The sequence below is a fragment of the Protopterus annectens genome, chromosome 6.part0 (genome assembly GCF_019279795.1).
Source record: "Protopterus annectens isolate FY-2018-M chromosome 6.part0, PAN1.0, whole genome shotgun sequence".
NCBI classification, from domain to species: domain Eukaryota; kingdom Metazoa; phylum Chordata; order Ceratodontiformes; family Protopteridae; genus Protopterus; species Protopterus annectens.
Genome location: NC_056737.1, coordinates 694,528,224 through 694,554,433, shown reverse-complemented (window position 1 = coordinate 694,554,433; position 26,210 = coordinate 694,528,224).

Here is a 26,210-nt window from a genome sequence, read left to right as displayed (position 1 = left end):
ATCAAGAAATGAGGAGTGAGAATCCTGCGGCATGGTGGGGGTCTGTAGCAAGCTACAATTTGGATTGCGTTCTTGCCCAGAGTTAGTTGCACTTGGATAATATCGGATGCATTATGCTGTGCAACTAGCCTGGAGGTGTGGATATCCTTAATGAATATGGACAGGCCTCCACCTTTAGTGCTTCATTCTGGCTTAGGTGGCCAAAAGGTGTGGTATGAATTATAGCCTGGTAATGCAGGGGTGCTCTCTGGAGCTTTGAACCAGGTCTCTGTCACTGCACAGATGTCGATGTTTTCCATTTTAAGAAGTGCCTCGAGTGAGTGCATTTTGAGGTTTAGACTTCTAGCATTGAGTAGCATTACCCTCAGATTTTGCTTGCTTGTACCTGTTACGGTGGTGAATTTGTCATTTGAACCTTGCCTAAAAAAGGCACTACAGGGGTGGCAAGAGCCTTAGCCAGTATCCGGAATCCCAAGGGCGACAGGTGCAAGCCATCTCTGGCAAAGCATCGTGGTCTGTCGATCATGTCATCCCAGGCAGACAAATACTGGATCCCCTTAGAATGACTCGTTATGGTGTGTACATAACTTCTTCTTTTGCTTGCGACATAAATATTATTGGAGAGACAGATGTTTCTCAGGGAATTCCCATTCTCTGGAATAGGCTCCCCATCATGTGAAGCAGATTTCCTCCCTCTCCCTATTTAAGCACAACTCGGAACAATGGATGGGTAATCAGAAATTCACCCTTGGTGTGGCATCTATGCCTCTGATGGACAGAGGCAGTCATAGGTTCATAGGCAGGTACTAGGCTATTGGCCCTAGGGCCTATATAAGCCTAGCCAAATGTACCCTGGCTTACGCCACCCAAGAAAATTATTTTCCTGTGCCACTGTTGAGCAGAGCCACAGAAGTGATCCCCGGGTTGAATTTCCTATCTCCCATCCAATCATCAAGATTTTTCTTGAAGAGTGCTAATGAGGGGCTTTGTTTGATATAGATAGGTAGTTTGTTCCAGAGTATGGGAAGTCTCTGGGACAGGAATCTATCCCTCCAGCATGTTCTGTTAATTGTGGTGAAGAGGTTTAGGTCCCTAGAAGCGTGTAGCTCGTAGGGATTGGGATTTCTTTAAGTGGAGCATGTCTAAAAGCTCTGGGTTTGACATAGCTTTGTGTGTTAGGCAGAGATCGCCTCTGAGTAAGCGATATGCAACGGAGTAAAGCTGCAGTTTTTTAAGACGGTCTGCATAGGGCATCTCTTTGAGGCCGGTAATTCTCTTTGTGAGGTATTTCTGTGGCCTTTCCAGTTGTTGTAGATGTCTTGTGAGGTACATACCAAAAGGGGCATTGTACTCTATAATGGGTCTAATGAGGGACGAGTAGAGGGGAACAATGACCTCTTTTTTCCTGGATGAGAAACCTTTTGTGATGAGGTGTGCCACATAGAAGGATTTCCTGACTACTGTGGCAATGTGATTATCAAAGGAGAGACTACTGTCCACCTGTGTCCCAAGGTCTCTTATCACACTTTTGGTGTTAAGTAGACTACCACCTATGTGGTAGTTCATGGGTACTGAGTTTTTACCAAAAGGGATGACAATGCACTTTTGGCATTGAGCTTGAGGCCATGGCTTTGACACCAGGCATCTGTCTCAGCGAGGCCCTTTTGTAGGATGTCCACATCTTTTGGAGTTTTGATTATGGATCCTAGTTTGCAGTCATCTGCGAACTTCGTTAGCCAAAGACCTTCTGTGTTGGCCTGTACTTCAGAGAAGTAGATACCAAACAGGAGAGGACCCAGGACTGAACCCTGTGGTACTCCACTTGTCACTGGTCTGAAGTTGGATTTGTAGTCTGCTACTTTCACAGTGTGGGTTCTGTCATTGAGTCAGTTGGCAACCCATCTTGTGACCATAGGGATTTATACCTAGTTTAGTGAGTTTATCTATAATTCCAGAGTGGGGGATGGTGTCTAAAGCCTTGGCGAGATCTAGATAGGCTGTGTGAACCACCTTACCCTCATCTACGGCTTTGGTGACTGCTTCAAAGAAGTCTATCAGGTTTAGGAGACATGATCTGCCTTTTACAAACCCGAACTGGGTGGGGTCCTGAGTTTGGAGATTACCAATGTCATTGTTTATAGGTTCCATGATGATACGCTCCATAGCCTTGCAGACCAGGCTCATTAGTCTAATGGGGTGGTAGTTTCCGGGGTCTGTGGTGGCTCCCCCTTTGTGGAGTGGGATAACTGTTGCTGTGCGCCATTCAGTGGGCACATAGCCTAAGGTGAGGCTATGATTGAACATGGTACTTAGGTGGGGTGCCAGTTCGTTCTGTAGTTCATGTAGAACACAGCCTGGGATGTCATCAGGTCCCATGGATGCTGTGTTCTTGACTTTGGATAGTGTGTTTTTTACCTGTGCAGCCATGATTACAGGCACTTTGCATTCTTCTGGTATAGATATGGGCCCTTTAGGGGATGACAGAGGGGAAAAGTTAGCACTGAACCTATCTGCCAGGATGTTGGCAATATCAGTTGGTTCTGTATATTTAGTGTCATTGTGCTGTAACTCAGAGCAGATCTGAGTGTTGCCATTGAGATTCTTGACATAGCTATAGAATGCTTTGTGGTTGTCTTTAGAGTCAGTGGCGATTTTGTTTTCATAACTAGCTTTGGAGGATTTTATGAGGGATCTCAGCTTCTTACTGAGGCTGACCAGGGAGTTTCTCCAATCAGGGTTGTGGCTGACAAAGTTCGCAGATGACTGCAAACTAGACGCCATAGTAGATACACCAGCAGACACATACATCCTACAAAAAGGCCTCACAGAAATGGACAACTGGTGCCGGAGTCATGGCCTTAAACTAAATGCCAAAAAATGTATAGTCATCCCCTTTGGGAAAAACAAAGTACCCACAAATTATCACATAGACAGCAACCCATTGAGTACAGAAAAAGTAATCAGAGACCTAGGGACCCAAGTTGACAGCGACCTCTCATTTGACACCCACGTTGCCAAAGTGGTTAGAAAGACATTCTACCTTGCACACCTTATCATGAAGGGATTCACATCCAGATCCAAGGATGTCATTGTACCCCTATACTCCTCCCTCATCAGACCCATGATTGAGTACAATGCCCCATTTGGTATGTACCTCACCCGGCATTTGCAACAGCTGGAGAGACCACAAAAGTACCTCACCAAGAGGATCAAGGGTCTCCAACATATGTCTTATTCTGCCAGACTAAAGAAACTCCAGCTCTATTCAGTAGCATACCGCCTGCTCAGAGGTGATCTGTGCCTGACGTGCAAGGCCATGTCCAATCAGGAACTGATGGACATGCTCCACCTCAAAAAATCCAAATCCATCAGAACCACGAGAGCTAAAGACTTAAACCTCGGCACAAGTATGAATAGGACATGCTGGAGGGATAGATTCATAACCCAGAGGCTTCCCATGCTCTGGAACAAAATCCCAGTTCATGTTAGGCAGAGCCCCTCACTAACTCTCTTCAAGAGAAATCTTGATGAGTGGATGGGAGATCGTAAGTTTACCCCAGGGGTCACATCTGTGTCACTACTAGACAGGGGCACAGTAAACTAATTCTATTATATAAGGGGACCTTCACTTAACTACTAGACAGAGGCACAGTATTCTAAATCTATTCTGTGCATTTTTGTACCATTTCATGGGGTGGCGAAAGCCACATCACTATGGCTAGGCTTACAAATGCCCCAGGGCAGATAGCCTAGTACTAAACTATGAAACTATGGGGTTTTACTCTTTTTTGCAACAGTTTCTTCCTTCTGTTGTAGAGTTTGTTTATGGCAGGGGACCACCAGATTGGCTTCCTTTTTTTGGAGGATAGCATCTTGGTTCTGTTAGGGATTGCACGATCCATGCACTCGTGTAAGTGCTTATAAAGTGCATTTGTGTAGGATTCAGCAGTCATACCTCTATTGTCTGTCAGCATGGGTGTCGTGAAGTTTGCCACTTCTGTCTTAAGAAGCGTGAAATTGGCTTTGGAGAAATCTTTTACTGTGGTTTCCCTAATGGGGGGTGGGGGAGGGATGTGGATGTCTAGGGTGATTAGCTTGTGGTCGGATCTGACCAACGAGGAATTGACCTCTGGTGTGGAACACCGGTTGCCCATGTTGGTAATAACCAGGTCTAGGATATTGCTGCCCCTGGTGGGGGTGTGGATGAGTTGATCCATGGCATTGGAATTTATGAATTCCAGAAAACGTTGAGCACAAGAGTTGGTACATGAGTAGTTTTCCCAGTTAATGGTAGGGTAGTTGAAATCACCCATTATTAGGGTGTTAGGTTGTACTCTAATATTTTCCAGTGTATTAAGAAATGAGGAGTGGGAATCCTGGGGCATGGTGGGGGATCTGTAGCAAGCTACAATTTGGATTGCGGTCTTGCCCAGAGTTAGTTGCACTTGGATAATTTTGGATGTATTATGCTGAGCAACTAGCCTGGAGGTGTGGATATCCTTAATGAATATGGACACCCCTCCGCCTTTAGTGTTTCAGTCCAGGTTAGGTGACCGAAAGGTGTGGTATGAATTATAGCCTGGTAATGCAGGTGTACCCTCTGGAGCCTTGAACCAGGTCTCTGTCACTGCATAGATGTCAATGTTCTCCATTTTAAGGAGTGCCTCGAGAGAGTGTATTTTGAGGTTTAGACTTCTAGCATTGAGTAGCAATACCCTCATATTCTTCTTACCTGTACCTGTTAGGGTGGTGAATTTGTCATTTGAACCTTGCCTAAAAAAGGCACTATAGGGGTGGCTAGAGCCTTAGCCAGTATCCGGAATCCCAGGGACGACAGGTGCAGGCCATCTCTGGCAAAGCATCATGGCTTGTCGATCATGTCATCCCAGGCAGACAGATACTGGATCCCCTTAGAATGACACCAGAAGCTTAGCCAATTGTTGAAGTCAATCATTTTGTCCTTGTACTCTGGTATCATTCTGGGTGATGGCAGGATGCTACTCAGGGCTAGGGTCATACCTGCCTGGGCTACAAGATCGGACAGCTCCTTCATGTCCCTTTTCATGTAGTCCAAGGAGGTATGTCTCAGGTCATTCACACCAACATGGACAATGACAGAGTCATATTTGTACTTGTTGTGGAGTGACCTGAGTGCATGTGTTATGTGGCGGATCCTGGCACCCGACAGGCAGCTGACAGTAACTTTCTCCTTGTTTAGCCTGGTGAGTGGAACATCAGTGTGCCTGACTATAGAGTCACCTATGACTAGAGTGTTGGGTACGTTGTTATGCCTTATGGGCTGTGGTTGAGTGGCACACTGAGTTTGTGGGCTATGTGTCATTTGGATTGTGTTGGGGGGGGGTGGAGGTTGCTTGTGTTTCTGCTTTGGAAGTCCCTGTTGCTTGGGCAGGTTTTTACTGAGAGCCTCCACGAATGTAGGTGTGTGTTTTGTGTTTCTATGGGTGTGTTTTGGTGGTGTGGATTTTGAGGGACTATGTGCTGAGTGTGGTGTGGTGCAAGTGTTTACCTTCTCCTCTTGACTGTCTAGTCCAGTCTTGGGTGAAGAGAGCTTTGCTTCCATTTTGGCTATATAAGTGCATCTCTCACAGGTTGTAGTAATGGGTGGTAGGAGGAGAGGGTTGTCTGTGTACATGAGGCAATTAATGCATTGCCCCAAGATGCCCAGATTCATCAGGTAGACAGGAGAAAACACCGGGAGCTGACCCTTAGACATGTCTGAATAGGTGCTTATTTGTTAAGTACTAGAAACTGTTTTCCTCTAGACAGTGAGGTAAGTTGAGTGCTGTAGTAATTTGTAGCTTATTTAGTGCTTACAATAAGTTCTGAATAAGTGCTGAAACAAAAAACTGGCTAGTTCTAAGAAAGAAAATTAAGCTAGAAGGCTTCCCTCCAACACAGAAAGGCATGGGGGCCTAGAAGCCTACAAATAGTCCTGGACACAGCAAATCTATATCCAGGCTAGACTACCCACAGGAAAGGCAGGAAACAAGCTTAGAATTTTTTTTTTTTTTTTTTTTTGGTGGAAAGAGAGGAAGGAGTAGCAGAAACTAAGCTGATTGGCCTTCTCAAGTGTTCTCCCTGTACTGGGTAGAATGAGGTAATTGAGGTAATGACACTAGACTGGGAGGAGGGTCCCAGATCAAATTTACACTAGGGGCGGGCAACTGCAAAGCCACCAACTATAAAAACAACATACCAACAGGAACTGCAGAAATGTTTCTCAAAGCAGAAAAGCAGCAGTGAGCCTTTAAATGAAAGTTTTAAACACCTAAAGGAGCCTCTAGAAAAAGAGTTTTAACTGCAACAAGTTATCAGAAACAAACAACCCAACAGATGCTTAATAAAAGTGGACAAAATCAGTAAATCACCCCTATAAAAATCAAATTTGTGGGTCGTATGGTCAGGCATTATAAGATCCTTATTGGTCGTTAGCCTAGTATACACCTATGAACCTATTTAGAATTTTTCCACAGAAATGTTTGTATAAATATTCTTACATCCCTAGTAGAGTTTGAAAAGTGTTCCCATGTTGGAGTTGTGATGGTTCAGAAGGAGGTTCTTGGGAGCATATATTTTGGGAATGTACAGAGTTGTTTCAATACAAACATTACTTGCATAATATGCTGTCTTAAACTTGTAATATAATTGAACCTGAATATAGTGATTTTTTGTTGAGTTAGTGTAAAATAACATATACCAAAGAGGTGAAAGTGTTGCTATGATGGTGGATACGAAGCTATAACTAGAAAGTGGAAAAGCAGAGATAAACCAACAGTAAGAGAAGTGAACAAGATAATTACAGAGATTAAAAATATGAAACTGAGAACTTAGTGTTCAGAAACAGAATTCCATATTAAACAAGTGGGCCATATAGCATTCTCTAATGGAAATTAAGCTTAACAAAGAGATTGCTTTGTAACACAGTACCTATGATGTATATCTATTTAATAAACTAGACTGCAGCGCAAGGTGTGACATTACTAGTCCAGTTGTTAAGATTTTTAATATAGTGAAAATAAAACTGGCACAGTCACTGATTAAGTCCTGATCTCAAATTATGTTGTAAATAGCTAATGTGTGTGTTTTAACTGTTTTTGCTTATGTAGCAATGTTAAATCGATCTTGATATTACTGTTAGAGTAATTATGATATTCTGACTTTCATGCTTAGCAATGGTAAATCTTTGAAAGTTAATTTTAAGCACTGATTGTCTGACATGAGACTAACCATAAAACAGTTGTAACAACAGTCACTGCTGAAGTAACAAGTTCTCCATATATGCGGAATGAACAGTATGCAAGAATAAAAATGTGATATTTTAAGTATTTACCTTACTTAAAAAATTACAAAGAATTTAGTACTACTGGTGTGAAGCTACCACAGATGATACAATGAGGTAGCAGTCTCAGTCTCAAAAATATCAAACCATAAAATTAGTGGAGAGACAAAAAAGAAGCAAAAACATACATTTCATACCTCCAGAGCAGGCAATAAAGCTACAGAAAAACAAAATAAATGGTAAAAGCTGAGATTTTTACATCCATTTGATACTGCAGACACAGAAGGGTCTGATGGAATGTCACATGTAGATGATATTCACAATGACCCAACTACTGATCAGATATAGCCCATATAGAACATGATGTGATCCTTGCTGAGAACATATAATTTGAGTCAGGAAAACAGGATAAGAATGTTGTTTTTGAACAAGTTGACAGTTGTGGCAAAATGCATCTCCACAAGGTGTCTGTGTATCTGCAAATAAACTCCAAAAAGAATTATACCCAAACATGTCTTGTTGTTAGAGGATTTAAAACATTTTGCAGAAAATAATTTCACAAAGATTCACCAAAATGTATATAAAAATTTTTTATCTCATGGTCATATGTCAAAGCAACAGAAAGTTAATTTCATGGACACTGTCTGAGTTTTTGAAAAATATGAAACTCTCTTGTAACATTTATGTCTGTCATCCTCCTGAGACAAGATATGTGGGATGATTGTTCATAAGTTAGTACTAGGCTAACTGCCCTTGTGAGCCATTTTAAACCTAGCCAATTATCCCCAGTGAGATTCAAATCTTGTACCTTGTGTTTGTAAGGCAAGCACCTTAACCATTAGGCTACCCTCCCAACCTTGTAGAAATCCACAATGTGTGTTTATGATCTGGCAGACACGTTGCTGTACTGGTATAACAAAATGAAAGCCAACATTGTTAAGTCAGGAGGGAGAATATCATAGATTGACCTTCCTGTGCTCCCCTAGCTAGACGGGAACATTAACATCACTGGAGTGCTTTTCTACCATGTGGATAACATTGTTTGGGGTGGCAAACAAAGTTTTCCTACTTTAGTTATTCCCTACCTACAAGCTGCCTTTCAGATTAGTCCTAAAGAGCATAATCCCTTTTTATTATGTAGGATTGGACTTGACTAAACTTGATGAGACTGTGCTGGTACATCAAAAGATTTACATAATTAAGTGTTCATTCTACCTGCATGAAGCTGTCAAGGATAGTGCAGTGGGATGTGTCCCTTATTGCTACTGCCATGGATTGACAAATTTTCTGGATTACTACATACAATTGACCAAATGTCATCTTTGATGTTACCTGTTTCACATCCAGCATAAATCATGTCATGTGCCTTAACTTCTAATCCTACTGACCTCATTTCAGCCCAGCTATCTTAGATTTTAGCTGAACCCCCCCCCCCCCGCCTCTCCTGCTCACATATCTGTCCTACTTACCTGTTTCTCTGATTGTTTTCTGAGAATTTTCTTCATTGGTCGCTACCTCTGTCTTAAGATACTACTCCCAAACCCAACCTTATTAGAGATTGTCTCCCAATTTAACTCTATTCTCTCCAGTGTAGACTGGTCCATCCTTAGACAAATCCCCCCTCAATGACGCTGTATGTATGTATATTCAATAACATCTTCCTGAATACTTTGGACTCCCTACCTCCCTCTAGGAAGATCAGAATAAAATCAAATCATGTTCCATGGCTTTACAAGGAAACTAAGTCCTTTATGAAACAGAGACTGTGCTTGGAAAGCTTGGACTAAAACAAAACAACTACCAATTCTTCTGAAATATAGACAACTAAGGAACCTTGCTAAAAAACAAACTACAAAAGACAAAAAGTCCTACTATAGCTCTGCCCAGCTTAACAACAAATCCAATCCTCGAAAATTTTGGTCTGCTCTGAATAAAATCCTCTATCCAGACAGTCCCGCTAACCCCTCCCCTTACCCAAACACATCCCCACAGGAAACCACTACCCTCTTAAATAAACACTTTATTGATATATCCTGTTGTAACTGCTTAGACTGTCGCTGGAAACGAATCGGACGCCAACGTCAGCAGGCTGGAGTCTCGTCGGGGGAAGAACATCTCACATGGTGGATTTGATGCTCCAACAGACGTAATGCACGGGCAGGTTTATAGTGCTCTAACAGCTATGAATTTAATGGCACAAAGGGATCTACATCGCTCCAGGTAAGTGTGTGTGTGTGTGTGTGTGTGTGTGTAAATGCCCCAGTTGCTATATACTGGTGGCTAGAACAAACTCATGGTGGCGTGGTAGGGAATACCTCAGGCTTGAACACTGTACCTTGTATGCAGGTGTTAAGGACCTGAATTCCCTACCCACCACCATTTATAAAAAAATTGCAGATTTTTGCCTCATATTTGATCTGATCTGTTCCTCATAATATCTGTGGTTTTTAAATGTTGCAATGCTTGATATTTGATGGTGCAGTGGTAGCACTGTTGCCTCACAGCTGCAGGTTCTCAGGTTTGATTCTTTGTTGGGGTGCCTTCTGTGCAGGGTCTGCATCTTCTCCCTGTGTTTGTGTGGGTTTGCTTTTGTGTCCTCCCATGTTACAAAGACATGTCTGCATTATTTCTTCCTGGGCCTCTGCTGAAAGTTGTTTTTTGTTCCAAGTCAGACTGTCCTGATTAACAAATGTTAAAATTGACAGGCATTTAAATTTCAGACTTCAGGTTTCTGAATGTTTAATTCCTTACATATTTGATGGTGCAGTGGTAGCATTGTTGCCTCACAGCTGTAGGTTTTCTGGTTTGATTTTTGGCTGGGGTGCCTTCTGTGTGGAGTCTGCATCTCATCCCTGTGTTTGTGTGGATTTGCTCTGGTGTTCTGCCATTTTACAAAGACATGTGTCTGCAGTATTTCTCCCTGGGCCTCTCCTGAAAGTTGTTTTTGTTCTGTCAGAAGTAAAATTGACAGGCATTTGAATTTCAGACTTCATATTCTTCAGAAAATACACAGTAACACAACCTTTTATTCTAGCAATTTTCTAAGTTTATAAGATGAATATTTGAAATTTGTCCTTATTTTTGGGACTGTATTACCCCATTATTGGCTTTGTCCAGGTTTTTGTGCTAAGGTTGACAGCTATGGCAAGAACTGAATTCACTGAATATGTTTGAGGGCTGTATTCCCTCATTACTGGGTTTGTCCAGGTGTTTTGTGCTAAGAGGTTGACAGCTATGGTGAGAACTGAATTCATTAAATGATAGCCATTTAAGTTTCAGCCTTCCTCTCTTTCACAAAGCAGCTGATCTGGCATAGTGGTATGTTGCTCTGACTGTTTTGCACATGGACCTTGGCAGTAAAATGTATGGTGGTAACACAGCATTTTTCTTTCACAAAGCAGCTGATTTGGCATAGTGGTATGTTGTTCTGACTCTTTTGCACAGGGACCTTGGCAGTAAAATGTATGGTGTTAACACAGCATTTTATTCTAGCAACTTTCCAAGATTATACAAGCAATTTTTAATGTGTCCCTGGTTTTTGGGCTTTTGACCCCCCCTCCAATAAATTTGGCTTTTTCCAGATTTCTTGTGCTGCGAAGTTGAGATGTAGTTGAGTATTGAGTAGATTTTACAAGGCGCTGAGAGCTGCAGGGGAAGAGAAGTTTAGTGCTGCTTATGCTAAGTCAGCTTGCATTGTTAATAGCACAACAGGTTGTGTACTTGCTTTTGATGCAGAAGGTTGTTGGTTCTACTCCCACAAGGGGTGAATGCTGCCATACTGAAAAAGTTAAGATACTAACTATGAGCCTGTTATCAGTTTGCCATCCATTTCCTATTGCAATATTACTAGCTTATCATTTTAATGTAATATAGGCAATTTATTCCTCAGGGGCATCAGACACTTTATTTTTCGATGAAACCATGAAATATAAAGGTGTTTGCTAGCAGCAACCTCTTCATTAGTTACAGATTTATTTAATGTTGAATTATTTAGATAACTTTTTTACTTCTTCAGAGATTGTGCATATTTACTGATAATGGTGGACTATAGAATTGCGCATATTTACTGATAATTGTGGACTGTAGAATTGTGCATATTTACTGATAATGGTGGACTGTAGAAGTTTGAGTAGACTTTTATGATGGAAATGTTCCGAACTGGGCAGTTTTGTCATTATGGGTGCATGCATTTTGTTTCATTGTTTACTGGAAAGATGTTCTGAATTGGGCAGTTTTGTCATTATTGGTGCATGCATTTTGTTTCATTGTTTACTGGAAAAATGTTCAAAACAATAGGAAGGTGTATCAAAGAGCACATGTATGTTACATATGCAAGGGGCCTATGATTTGAAAACAGCCCAGAATTAATCTTTATCTGCCACTGGTAAAATGTATTTTCTTTGAATGTGGGTTTCAATGCTGTTTCAATGAATGTGAGTTTCAAGGGCAGAGAAGTTTTAATGCTAAATTTGTTTAGCAGATGTCTTAGTGTTTGTGCTGTAAAATGCAAAATAAAACTTTCAAATGAAGTCCAAATCATCGTAGAAGTAAATCAGTATGAACATTAGTGTTTATGGTAAATGGAGTGAAATAGCCAAGTAATGGATCATTGAAATGGCTGCAGGGGGAGGCTCCATTCGACCATGATTTTGTGAGGGGGAAGGGCGGCAAACTTAAAGACAGCCCCAGCTGAACTATACCTCCCAACTGTCCAGATTTTCAAAGAATGAATAGATTTTTGCTTCTTATTTTTGGTTTGTTCCTCATAAAATTTGTGGTTTTCTGGCGAATCACTTAGGAATTAAGTCACTAAATAATGACACACCGAGTTTCAGACTTCATAACCATCAGAAAAATGCATGCTAAAGTAAGACCTGTTGTTCTATCAACTGTCTCAGTTTATACAAGAGCAATTTTTAGTACTGTTTATATGTTCCCCCAATATATTTGGCCTTGTCCAGATTTATTGCATTAACAGGTTGAGAGGTACATGTAAATAAATTGCTTTATAGAATTAGGCATAGCCAAACCTCTCAACTGTCCCTGATTTTGGCTCAAAATGTTGCTCTTTCCCCTAATAATCCCTCCGCAAAATAGCAATTTTGGAAGAAAACATGGAGGGTTTACAATTAAGAAATAACTGTAATAATCAGAGTTATAGATTACTTTTATTTCAGAAATGCATGTAGATTCTTTTATTTTGGCAGCTGCTCAAGTTAGCAGTACTAATAGTGTCCCTTCTTTGACAGGTTCCCAACTGTATTGTGTGGCTATTTTATATTTTTACATCACATTTTTGGTCCATGTTTCATAAAATTGTGTTTTTTTGACAAATTAGTGACAAATCATTAAAGACTGAAGTTAGAAAATAATGACAGACATTTGAGTTTCAGATTTCATACCATTCAGAAAATTCATAGTAATGCAAGACCTATTCTATTATCTTTCTAAGTTTATAAGAGCAATATTTAAAAATTGTCCTTATTTTTGGGCCTTTGTCCCACTTCTTTGTATGGCTTTGTCCAGATTTCTTGCTCTGAGGTTGAGAGGTATGACAAATGTGTCAGGGCTATCACAGTCAGCCAGAGACATTTCAAATTGTGACATACTTGTTGCACCCCACTCCCCCATGTAGTGATTCTGGATGTGTCAAAGCAAGGCAAGGAGTAGTTATGCAGTGTACATGTGCAGAGTATACCCCCATCCAAGGTAGACACAAGTACTAGAGTGGCTTTTCATCTGTCCTTGATTTTTGCAGAATGGTCTGGTTTCTGTCATATTTTTTGTACTGTTGATTTATGCTTATTACTCAAAGTGCCTGTTGCTCTGTGTTTAAGTAGCAATACTTTAATGACCATCAGGTAAGCTTGGCTGAGATCGTAAGATGCAAGTAAGCTTTAATAAGCATACTGTTAAAGAATTGCCAACATTGAAAGCCTTTCTGTTGTTGCCATGTAGAGAATACTTAACTAGATAATGTATAAGCCTTGGGTATTTAAATGCACATGACAGTATTTGTAATAAAGGACAGGATTACATTATTTTAAGAAGCTCATTACACTTGGAGACTTCCAGTCATCTCTGCAGGCTTTACCTGTAAACTAAACAGAATGCCAATCGTGTGGTCCATAACCTGTACAGTAATCCTTTTAAGCAATGAATCATGAGCTTATTTCTTGTTTGCTTTTCATTTTTTACTTTGATCATGTTTTCCCCATGAAACAAGTAGATAGTTGTCAGGCAGCAGGTCTTTTTTTGGATAAGAAACATTTTTACAAGTGGGGGCATCAGAGATTTCTACTTTCAGCATGTTACTTGGTACTTTCATAAAGCTGAATATAAATTATAATTAGAACTGCAGTGCAAGAAGTGGTTTGAGTTGAGTGCTGCTTGTTTTTTTTATACTTGATTTTGACTGGCATTCCATTAATGTATTTAAAAAGTAATTTATTTTTTCATGCCTCACAACCTTTTTGCTTCCATCTAGATATTAAGTAAGCTGTCATGCAGCCAATGCATTGAAATATTTTTATTCTTCTACACTTCATTGTGTCTTGATTGGACTCTCATAATGACGGTTTGGCACCCAGGGTAGTGTATTTAGTTAGTTTTTGTGGTTTTGAGCATAGCTCCTCCCCTTTCTAGTTGGCCACACCCCTTCCCATTGGCCCCACCCATCCAGCTGTCTCCTGCAGCCCCCCCATTGATTTGAAGTCACCAGCCGCCACTGATTGTAATGTACTATTAAAGTCTATTAATGGAGCTTTTCTCCTCGGGTCTCCACTGAAAATGGGCCACAAGCCCAGTTGGACCAACCCGGTTAACAAATGTCAATAAATAAATAAATAAATTATTCATGAATCAAAAAATACTGTTCAGAAAATGCATTCTGTAAAAGTAGCTTTAAAATTTCAACCCCCAGGTGAAGGATGGTTCCCTGAAACTTGTCTTCGTTAATGCTGTGCATGGAAATCTACCTGAGAGAGACACTCAGTGGCAACATTTAATTATTTTGATGGAAGAACAAGGAAAATACTAACTCCTTTGTGTGTATCTACATAGACTTAGATCAGTGGCACGCAGCACCCTCATAGGAGAAACTCTTGCCATGTTAGATAAACTCAACAATGTACTGTCTCTAATTACACTGTATTTGAACTTACAACTGGCGACCCAAGGTGTGACATCCTTCAGATAATTTGTATCACAATTAATTACTCTTATTTAAAGCATTTAATTCAATAGACCCTGTCATAGTAAAAATGTTCCACATGGATATCAGTGAAAAAAGAACTAATTCAAACACAAAGAATTCACAGTATCCTGTGATAGGCTACAAAAAAACAGCTGACAGGCTGCCATACTAAGAAAAGAGCTTCTTATTTTGATATTTATAAAAGCATTTGAAGAAGGAATATGACATACTAAATACTGAATCTCTGTGCAAAATGTCAGCCTGCTTTTTATTCCTTTACAGAAAGAGAGAAGGGAGAGTCTGAAGTCTACAATTATTTCCTTTGTCTGAGACTTTTTAATGCAGTACATCTGTTTAGAAGTTCTTACTGAATCATATTTTCTATTTATTTTGTGACAGCTTTGCAAATTATTTAAATTTCTGGCAATGACTATGGAATTTGCTAATGTGACCAGTGCATATGTGTTTACCTCAGTGGTGTTTGTGCAGCTTAAATGTTCAAAACAATAATCTCCATCTGTCCTGAAAACTCTCCTAAGGGCACACTTAAGCAAACTAGTAAAGAATTTAAGGGATGCATTAGAAAGTGCAAAGCTGAATTTGTATTTAAAACAACCACTAAAACCAAAAATAACTACAACTCTTTCTTTATGTATGCCAGGAAGTTAAGAACTAACACCCTGCAATGTTTAAAGCTAGTCCACAATGATCTAAAGGAAATAGCTAAAATCCTAATCAACAACTGTAGTACAAATTTTACTCCACCCAGCCTTATAGCTATTTCACAGGTTCCACAGTCCCAGCTACCCCCTTTAATTCCTATGGAAAAAAATCTCTCACCTGCCTCAGAAGCAAAGAACATCTCATCAATGGACCCAGATAGCATACCCCATTGCCTGATTTATCAGTACCAGATATGACTTTTCTGAACTCCTAGTCAACCTCCCTAATCTAAGCTTCCCCACTGGCTGCATTCCTGAAGCCTGGAAAACAACCTTTGTAGTAGTATTACTTAAGTGAGGCCTACCACAGACCCTGGTAGCTATAGACCAAGTAATCTCACTGACCTCATTTGTAAAGCCAGCAAAAAGAATTTACCAAAGTAGTAGATAGTGGTTACATAGTACATACAGCATATCTGGACATGGGAAAGTCCTTTGACACTGTTCCCTACACAGACATTATTGACAGACTTGTAAATCTGTACGGAAAACTTTATGTTGTGTGTCTGATAGTTAATTGGTTGTTCCCATACAGGTGCCACTTCTGAAAGCAAAACAGGTTACCAGTGGTATGCCACAGGGCTGAGTGTTGGGCCCTCTGGTATTCGGAATCTATTTCACAGACCTTCAGATCAACACTCCTAGCCTATGGGTATCTAAGATTGGATACAACTGTAAAATGTGTGTTGCTGTTCTATCTTCCACTGACTTAAAAATGCTCAAACATTTGTTAGACCATGTTAATAACTGACACAAGGTTAATGGTTTCAAATTAAATGTGAAAAATATAGTAAGGTTAATTTTGGTAAACAAAACCTTTTCCATACCATATAGGTGATACACTCCTCCAATCAGTTACTGTTGTAAGGAATCTAACCACTCTTGTTGATAATTCCTCTTTTGACCATTATGTCTCCACAGTAGTCTGGAAAGGGTCTATATCATATGTTCGAAGTTTTATAACTTCAAATGTTAAAATATCAGATTTAAATGTTCGAAGTTATAAAACTTCGAACATATGTAAAAAAAAAACAAAAAAACAAACAAAAAAAAAAAACTAACGGCTGTAGTCGGGGGCAAGCCCCCCCACTCTTTAAATATACCAACTCCAAGACCGCACTACAGTGCAGTAAGGGAAATCTTAGGTAAAATATAAGTGAAACAAATTTCAAAACAGAAATTAACATAGATCTAGGTATGAGATACATTTATGTCATTGTAATCACCTAACTATGTGGAGTTTATTCCCGGCTTTGGGGGGATGAGGAGATGTAATGGGATAGGTAGGGTCATAACAGAAGCAAGACTTTATGCTACGTAAATGTACTTTAAGCTCTTTTTTGAAGTGCTTAGGGTGGGAGATTGTTCTTATATGTGAGGGGAGTTTGTTCCATGCTTGGGCTATGCTACATTTGTAAAGTAGTTTTCCAAAATATTTGTTGGGTTTATAAATGTCAAGGAGTTGTTGATTTGATGTACAGAGAGTACAGTTTGGGGTATAATAGGATACTGGGGAGGAGAGAGAGAGAGAGAGGCAGGAAATAAGTTTGTGTAACACAGAGTGTATGATTTGAAATTGAAACATTTGGAGTAGTTGGGGGAATTCTAGCCATTTAAGAGAGGTAAGTGCCAGGCAGTGGTGTGGTTTATGTAGAGAGTTGGAGGCAAATCTGGCTATTTTATGGTAAGTTTGTTGGAGATGGAAAGATGTGTGGAGTGAATGGAACTGAGAATAGGGGCTGCATAGAGAAGGGAGGGAAGGAGGAGAGATTGAGCTACCGAGAGTCTAGCTTCTGAGTTAAGAAATTTCTTATTTCACTAAAGTAGATCTAGTTTTTGGTGTTTTTTTTATATATTTTGCTGAATATGGAGATTAAATTTAAGTTCATCATCAATAATTGTGCCTAGGAACTTTGTGTGAGGTTTGGCTAGGATGGTGGTCTTGTCAAGGGATGTGATGACAAAGGAGGATTTGCGATGAGAGAGAGGTTGAGAAAAGAATAATAAGAGTTTAGTTTATTTTGGATTTAAGATGAGCTGATTGTTGGTGAGCCATGTTTCAACAGACAGGAAGGAGTCTTGAGTTTGTGTGTGGAGGTCAGATAAGTTGTCAGAGATGGAAATAAGCATAGAATCATCGGCATACTGAATAAGGATGGACTGTTTACAGGAAGTTTGGCGGTCATTTATGAAGATATTAAAAAAAGGGGGCCTAGGATGGATCTTTGGGGGACACCACATTTTATGGGTAGAAAGGAGGAGGAGGAAGTGAGTCATCTGACAGATTGCTCTCTGTTTGAATGATAGCTGGTAAACCAGGTAAGAGAAGTAGCGGAGAGATTTAGATTCTTGAGTTTAGAGAGTATTGAGGGGTGGGAAACAGTGTCAAAAGCTTTGGAGAGGTCGAGGAAAAGACAATATACCAGTTTGTTGTTGTCTCTGACCTCATAATATTTGATTAACAGTATAGTTTCTGGTACTTAGTATAATTTCTGGTACTTTCTGGACTGGGGTGGAGCTGACTTGGGCCTTTTTTGTCTTTAGTTTTTTTTTTTTTTTTCATTTTATTTCTTATTCCCTTTACCCCCTTCCTTATAACCTAAATGATTATGTGGCCATGGACCCTTTGGCTATAGAAAGTTACCTTTTGTAGGTAGTGTAAATAGTTTTAATTTTTATAGTTTTGTTATATCCCAGTTAAGGCATTGTTTTCTACCTATTTCAGTTTTTTTCTAGTCTACAAACAAATTGACTTACTATTTAATATGAAGATAAATATTTTATGTTAGGCTTTTTAGTGATCCTTTTAAAATAAAATTTCAACCTGCTCAGCATTATGCTTTTACTGTCCATTCAAAACTTCCTGTCAGTGCTTTTTTTACACCTGGCATACTGTGGGCATGCAACAGAATTGCAGAAAAGATCAAGGAGAACCAATTACAGTGGTTTGGACATGTGCAGAAAAGCAGAAGACAATCTGGTTTAGAAGATTTGGGACAGACAGGAAGAGGGTAAGAGAAAATTAGGACATCCAGCAAACAGGTGGATGAATTGTGTGAAAGAAGATCTGTGACACTCAAGCATGAGTGTTGAAGATGGCTGGAGTGTGGCACTGAATTGAGAGAGATGGCGACAGTTAGCATGATGCCCCGATCTCATGTAAAAAATGGGGCAGGGGGATGATGATGATGATAATACTGTGGGCATGCATCAGATCAGCAGCTAGTTGACATTTAGCGGTGTCTGTCCTCTTTCATATTACACTACTGCTACCACATATATGACTTTGCTCCATGGCATTATCACCATGGTGTTAGGCAGAGTAAAGTCTGGTGGTCTGTGTCTGCTATTTGATGGCAGCTCCTTTGGGCAAAATGTTCTGGCTCCTGAGTTTGATCAGACAAGCTTCGATGGCCCCTTTGGTGACTCTTTGCAACTCATTTAGTGTTTACATGCCACACCCTCAGCCAGGGAACCGTTTAGATTTAATTAAATTCAGGCCCTTGTGACATATTCACTGTTGTAGTACCCTTTCAACTAACAGTTATATTGTATTTTGTTTGCCATTGCATAACTAACAGCATTTTACACCTCCAGGGGCTGTTCTGCCAAACAGTGTAGTACATGTAAAATTTGCTTTTAGTTTATTTCAGTTATTTTTCAGTTTATTTGTTGTTTGTTGTGTTGCTTCTCTTCATTTATGTTCATAATTTCTGCAGTATCCGCTACGGCAGTAAATGTGGTGCAGCTTCAGCCACCACACTGTCCACCTGTCTTGCTGGGTCCACAACTGTCTCCAGGCCAGTACCTCTGCAGGATGACATAAGGCATCCAGCAAGAGGCAACTTAGAGAGCTCCCTGGTTCTCTCTGATAGATTTTTTCTCATGAGGAATGTAGGCACCCCATAATGGTGCACTACTTGTGGGTCACAATACGTCACCTGGCAGTACTCCCATGAAATAGTAAAGATGGGTTGCTCCTTTGCATCCTGTACTTAAACCTGAAAGAACTATTAAGTTCCATGAAGCTTATAAATTAATTAACCAAATAGTTTCCATAGAACAGCACCACATTCCACAAGCAGAACATATTTTTGAACTGTTGGTTGGGGTTCAGAAGACTTCAGAATTAAATAAAAGCTGTGGTTATCAAAAACTATTTAAGATAAGTTTTTAAGACATATTTGAGTATAAATACTCATAAAAAGATGTTTATGTAAACATATTTCAATTCAGGAAAGTCAGTAATACCAGCAATATTTCAGAGTGTTGTAGAAGTTAATTATGAGGTATGTCCCAAGCTGCCATTTATTTTGATGATATCCTATTTACAAGTCTACACCAGAGGAACATTTGTAGGACGTGGAAGAAATGTTGGAAATGCCAAAGGATTTAGAGTTGTAACTTAAAAGAAAAAAATTTGAGTTTATTATTATTATTATTATTATTTTTTTGTTTTGAAAAACAAGTACAACACTTAGGTTACATAGTATATACACAAACTTTGCATCATGTAAAGACTAAATGAGCAGACATTGTAGAAGCTTTCTGTTATACAGATGTTGCTGACACTGAACACCTTGAAATGGTAAACCTCTAAATACCTTGGGGTAAAAAATGTTTAAGGTTCTAAGTGTTCAAAATGTATACCATTTAAATACTAGGAACTGCAATTTGTACAAGGAATTCATGGCATAAGAAGGGGTTATGGTCAGTGGCGGGATGTAACAGGGGTGATTCAGGTGGCTGCCCAGGACTCAGAGCTTCAAAGAGGCCCATGGTGAGCAAAAAAAAAAAATGATATATTTTTTTTAAGTTTTGTTATATTCAGTACTGCTGACTCATTTTAGTTAGCATATGTGCTGAACATAACACAAGATGTCTTCATTTTTAATTAAATAAGTTGGAAGACACCAAGAGTATTTACATCTATATACTCACAGTGCCTAGTATTTTTGCATGCATAGCATGGCTTGCTGATGCTGCTCTCCTTGGGGCATTTTTTAATTTATTTTTAAGTTAAAAAAAGTTTCTTTAATTAAAAATAAATAATTGACTCAAGGTAATAGAGCCACCAACCTATGCTGCAAAGTACTGCAGCTTTTTCTTCATACCTTTCAAGTGTACCACTTACATTGGAATTTTCAGATTATTGTTTCCAGTTTATCTCCCCTTCCTGTTTTACCACACCTAACCAGATTTTAGGTTCATAGGATGATACTAAGCTATTGGCCTGGAGGCTCTTATAAGCCTAGACAAGAATTTCACCCATGTTCCCACAAAGATAGCATCTGTTTCCCCTGGACACAGGTGGGATCCCAAGGGTGTATTTTCTGTTTCCTATCCAGTTGTCCAGGTTCCTCTTAAAGAGGGCTAGTGAGGTACTCTGCTTGACATGGAGATGGAGCCTATTCCACAGATGGGGGAGTCTTTGGGACACAAATCTATCCTGCCAACAAGTTCTATTAATGTCACAGACCAGGTTGAGGCCTTGCATGTGGGTTGCGCAAGTGGAATTTGACTTCCAGATATGCAGCAGCTCCATCAAGGCTGGGCCTGAGATGGCGTTGTATGCCAGACACAGGTCACCTCTGAGCAGTCTCTATGAGGCTGAGTAGAGGGACAGGGCTTTTAGCCTAGCTGTATAGGAATGGTGTTTGATACCCTGGATTTTCCTGATCAAGAACCTCTGTGGTCTCTCCAGCTGCTCCATGTGCTTGTCAAGGTACATGCCAAAGGGAGCACTGTATTCGATAATGGGTCTGATAAGGGAGGAGTACAGGGATGTTATGATCTCCTTGTTCCTGGATGAAATACCTTTACATATGAGGCGGGCCATATAGAAGGCCTTCCGTACAATCGAGGCAATGTGTGGTCAAAAGTCAGGTTGCTATCAACCTGGTTGCCCAAGTCCCTCATGAGTGATTGCATTCTTAGTACATAGTTATTAATGTGATATTTAGTGGGGACACCATTTTCCCCAAAGAGGATAATGATGCATTTCTTGGAAAATCAGTTTGAGGCCATGTTTCTGGCACCAGTTATTCGTTTGGGTAAGGCTGTCTTGGAGGATGGTCACATCACTAGGGGAATTTAAGACAGCGCCCAGCTTGCAGTCATCTGCAAACTTGGTCAGCCACACACCACTGGTTTTGACTTGCACCTCAGAAAAGTATATCCCAAACAGTAGAGGCCCCAAGATCAATCCTTGGGATACACTGCTCATTACAGATCTACTACTAGAGGTGACTTCACGTATTTTGACTGAGTCGGTTCTATCAGAGGGCCAGTTAGCTACCCTTCTGGTAACATATGGGTTGATGCCTAGCTGGGAGAGTTTATATATTATGCCTGAGTGCAGAATAGTGTCAAAGGCTTTGTCCTGGTCAAGGTAGGTGGTTTGCACCATCTTCCCCTCGTCCATGGCTTTGGTGACTGTTTTGAAGAAGTCGACCAGGTTTAACAGGCATGATCTCCCTTTGACAAAACCAAACTGTGTGGGGTCAAGTGTTTGGAGGCTGTCAATGTCCTTGTTTATAAGGTTCATGATAATGCATTCCATGGCCTTACAGAGCAGGCTAGTTAGGCTGATGGATAATAAACCACGAACTGCAGACCAGTTCCACTGAAGTGCTTGTAAAACTTATAAAAAATGTTACAAAAGTTCAATATACTTCCACACAAAATCGATCTTCTCTCTAGGGCCTCGGCCACACTTGCCTTTAACAGCGTAAACTCGAATCACTCATACTAACAGCCTTTTATAATAATGAACACACCCACTTAATCAATTACTTAATTAGGTAAAAAAATGTATCCCCATAAAAACCTTTGTATACATTAACAATATATTGCCATGTTATAAATCACTTTACAAAAAACTTCTCCATGTACATTCATTATTTAGCCCTATAGGGCTCATTGTATTAAATTTCAAAATCATAAAAGCCTCCTTTTTCCTCAATAAACATTTTATTTGTTGTTCATTCATATATTCATTCCCTTTTATACTATCTAGTACTGTGGCTAGTAACCCCTCTGGTTTACCACTGTGATATTTATTAAAATGTTGCGCTATAGGGCTAGTTTGTTTATTAATTTTAATATCTCTAATATGTTCTTTTATTCTGCAGGAGAATAATCTTTTAGTTTCTCCCAAATAAAATTTATTACTAGAACATTTGAGACCGTATATAACCCTTTCAGTTCTACAATTAAAAGTACCATTAGTTTGGAATAAAACTCCATTAATATTAGTAAATTCCTTAACTATATATTTACATACACTACATTTGCCACACGCTTGTGTTCCCTGTTTATCAATGTGCTTTCCAATTGTCATTTTGGCATATTGAACTTACTGTGGACTATAAAGTCCTTAATGCTTCTCCCCCTTCTGAAGGAGAAGCACATTTTATTACATTGTAAAAAATCAACCTCTCTTTTAACCACTCTCCAACTATGTTTAGCTTGTTCCAAAACTTTTTCAGACAATATAGAATAGGTGGTAGTGAAGTAAATACATTCACTATCCTTACTTCTAGTACCACCATTCCCATTGCCCATGTCTTCTAGTATTCCATACTTTATTCAAACTCTCTCTTAAATCTACTTCCTGGTACCCCCTCAAACTAAATGTATTATAACTCTTATTTAATTCTGTTCTTACTTCAGCTGGATTACTACATAGTCTCTTAATTCTTACAAATTCAGTATATGGTATAGATTTTATAGTATGGAGAGGGTGGTAACTTTCACCATGTAAAATAGTTAAGCTGATGGGCCTGTAATTGCCTGGGTCAGTGGACGCTCCACCTTTGTGTAGAGGGATGAGAGTAGCTGTCCTCCGTTCAGCTGGGAAAAAGACAACGCTCAGGCTTTGGTTGAATAGGGTGCCTAATGGAGCTGAGAGCTCATGCCTTGAGTTTATGTAGAACACAGCCGGAGATGTTGTCCGGTCCCATGGAGACTGTATTTAAATAATAATAATCATATTCATTCCTTGATTTTAAGACCTCCTGTTTTTAATTATTAAAATGATGCCTTTAGCAACAATGTGTAGTGCTACAAATTGTAGTGAAGTGAGCCGGGAAGAAGCATGAATTGTGCGTCTTAAGGAAGTATAAAGTACTAGAAGGCTGTCTGCCATGAAACCTGCTTTCTCTGGCTGCTCAAAGTTGTAGTGTCATTATCAAAGTGGTCCACAATGGTTTTGAGATGTTACACCATTTTTTGTTTTTTTTTTTTTCATTTTTTTCCTTCTTAATTGAATGCAGGCTCAGTACTAGGAGACTGAGACTCGGACAGACCTGGGCACTATAACAAAGGCTGGAACATAGTAACTATTTGCAGACAATAGGGCAATCAAAACCTTGAACTGCTTTTGTAGACTTAGTCACTAAGACAGTTAGGAAGATCACTTTCCACCGAAAAATATTTGGAGCCTAGAGATAAAAGCAAACTACTACTACCAGTGAGTTTAGTGGGTATGGGGAAACCCTGTCTCACCATTTTGCACTTTTTTGTCTGGGCTAATATCTGTTTCTAAATGCATTTATACCAATTCTGTGCTTCTGATATAATTAATTTGTTTTGATCACTTAATTCTTCAGTCCTGATCCTGCAGATAACAGGGAATCAAGAAAGCAAACATGCTCAAACAAATGTATATGAATAAATGCCGGTTTTGATGTGTGTGTGTGTGTGTGTGTGTGTGTGTGTGTGTGTGTGTGTGTGTGTGTGTGTGTGTGTGTGTCCATATGGACAGCATTAATAATATGTATTAAACCTGTACTAATATTTTAAAATGTATGCAAATTAATATTCCTTTTATGTAAAAAAGGAGTGGGCTCTTCAAAAGTGCTTAATCCACATGTAAAAAATGTAGATTATAAGAATGGGATGAATAGGAGGAAATAAGCCCACACTCTCTGTATTTTGTCTACAGCATTAAAGGCTTGACAGGATTTAGATCAACTTTATCTGCAGCAGTAACACTTACTTACAATGTAATCTGTTAACTCAAGCTTCAGTTAGCCACACTAAACACATACTGTAGAATACAAATAAAGAAATTTGTCAGTACATTAGGATTTGTGAACTGAATGCAGAGCAGATGATGCAGGAAAGTTATGCATGGTTGTGATGCTTATAAATAAATAATATCAAGTCTTGTATCATCAAAGAATTGTTGTAGCAAGGTGCAGTGAGTACATATCAAAATATGTCTTATAGTATTTTGTGTTATTTTGTTATTCTAATTTTTTTAAACTTGTGTTTCTGAGTGATGGCATTTCACAATTGTATTGCAATTGGGAAGCATTATACTGTTATGTATGCAAGTTGTACGCAAATAAGCTGTCCACGTTTTTGGCCTGATGTACCTACTTTTTAATGGCCTGTTCAGATTTTCCTTGTCTGCAGGATGAGAGGTATGTTTATGTTCATTGCCTTCACATGATTATAAAGCCCACAAATACTCAGTAGTACAATAGGAAGTTACACACTGTGGGGAAGTGGAGCAAAGGGTCATGTGAATGTAAGTTAAGTTTTTTTTTTTTTTGTATCCTGGCAGGAAACCAGATACAATTATTACCTCTTATCTCTCCTTGATTTTGCAGAACCTCTTTGATTTTACTTCATATTTTTGCCATGTCCCTTGTAAGAGGTTTGATTTTTTACTAAATCACGGAGAGTTATAATCAGTCACTAATGCCAAACATAGCAAGATGCAGAGAACAGGAAGAAATGGAAACAGATGATCCACTGTGGCGACCCCTAACGGGAACAACCAAAAGAAGATGATTATAGTTTCATACTTCTTATTGTTCAGAAAATGGAAACCTTATTCTTCTAGTGATATCCTAAGTTTATCAGAAAAATATTTAAAGACTGTTTTTGATTCTGAACCTTTGTCCCCCATTATTTTTGGAGTTTTCCCTGATTCTTGAACAAAGAAGTTGAGAGCAATGATACTGAAATAAATAAATATTGCATGAGTCAAGTCATTGAATGGTGCAGCTGTGAATGAAAGAAGCATGTTGTTTTGTGAGGTACATTGTTATATTGTTATTATCATTATTATTGTTATTATCCGGCCAAACATATATATATAGATATAGGCAGACAACCAAAAATAGTATTGAGAATTGCAGTCACTAAACAAGGGCCATGGGCTGGTTGTGGATAAAAGAAACATGCTGTTTGCTCTTTTTAAAGTCTGACTCTTGTGACATACATTATGACTGTTTACTGCCTGGCTACTGTTTGTGTATGAAACAAAGTTGAAATTACCCAGACTTTGCCTCTTGCTTTTCATCAGTCCCTTACAAAAGCTGTGGTATTCTTGTAACACATTGAAGATTGTTGTCAATAGATTGGGGGTAGGGGGGCTGATTTTGTGTGAATGTATTTTAACTTACTCTTTTTAAAATCTGGCTTTTCACAATGTGTGCATTTTGTATGAAATACTTTTTATTCTATGCTGACTATTTGTGGTTTGTCTTTCGGCTTTTTCCCGGTAAGGGGTCACCACAGCAGAACTCCAGTCCGCTAATGATTGGCAGTAGATTTTTTACGAAACGCCAAGGTGCCAGCTCGATGCCCAACCTTCAACGAAGGCATGCCCATTTATGCACGCATGTCTTTTGAACACTACCCAACCGCGGGGAGGACATGCAGAACAAAATTGAAACTGTTCCTGATTTCACAGAATGTCTTGACCTCGTCTCATATTTGTGGTCTGTACCTCATAAAATGTGTGGTTTTCTGGCAAATTATTAAGAATTGTAGCCATTAAAAAAGTGGGGTAGCTGTGAATGAAAGCAACTTAAACTTTTGTCATTTGGTCAATTTAAAGTGTGGCTTTTCAGGACTAGTGTGCATTTGTATGGAATACTTCTGGCAATTTATTCTTTGGCTACCATTTCTGTGACACAAAGCTAAAGCTGTGCTGATTACCAGACTGCCCTTAACTTTGCCCCACATTTTTGAT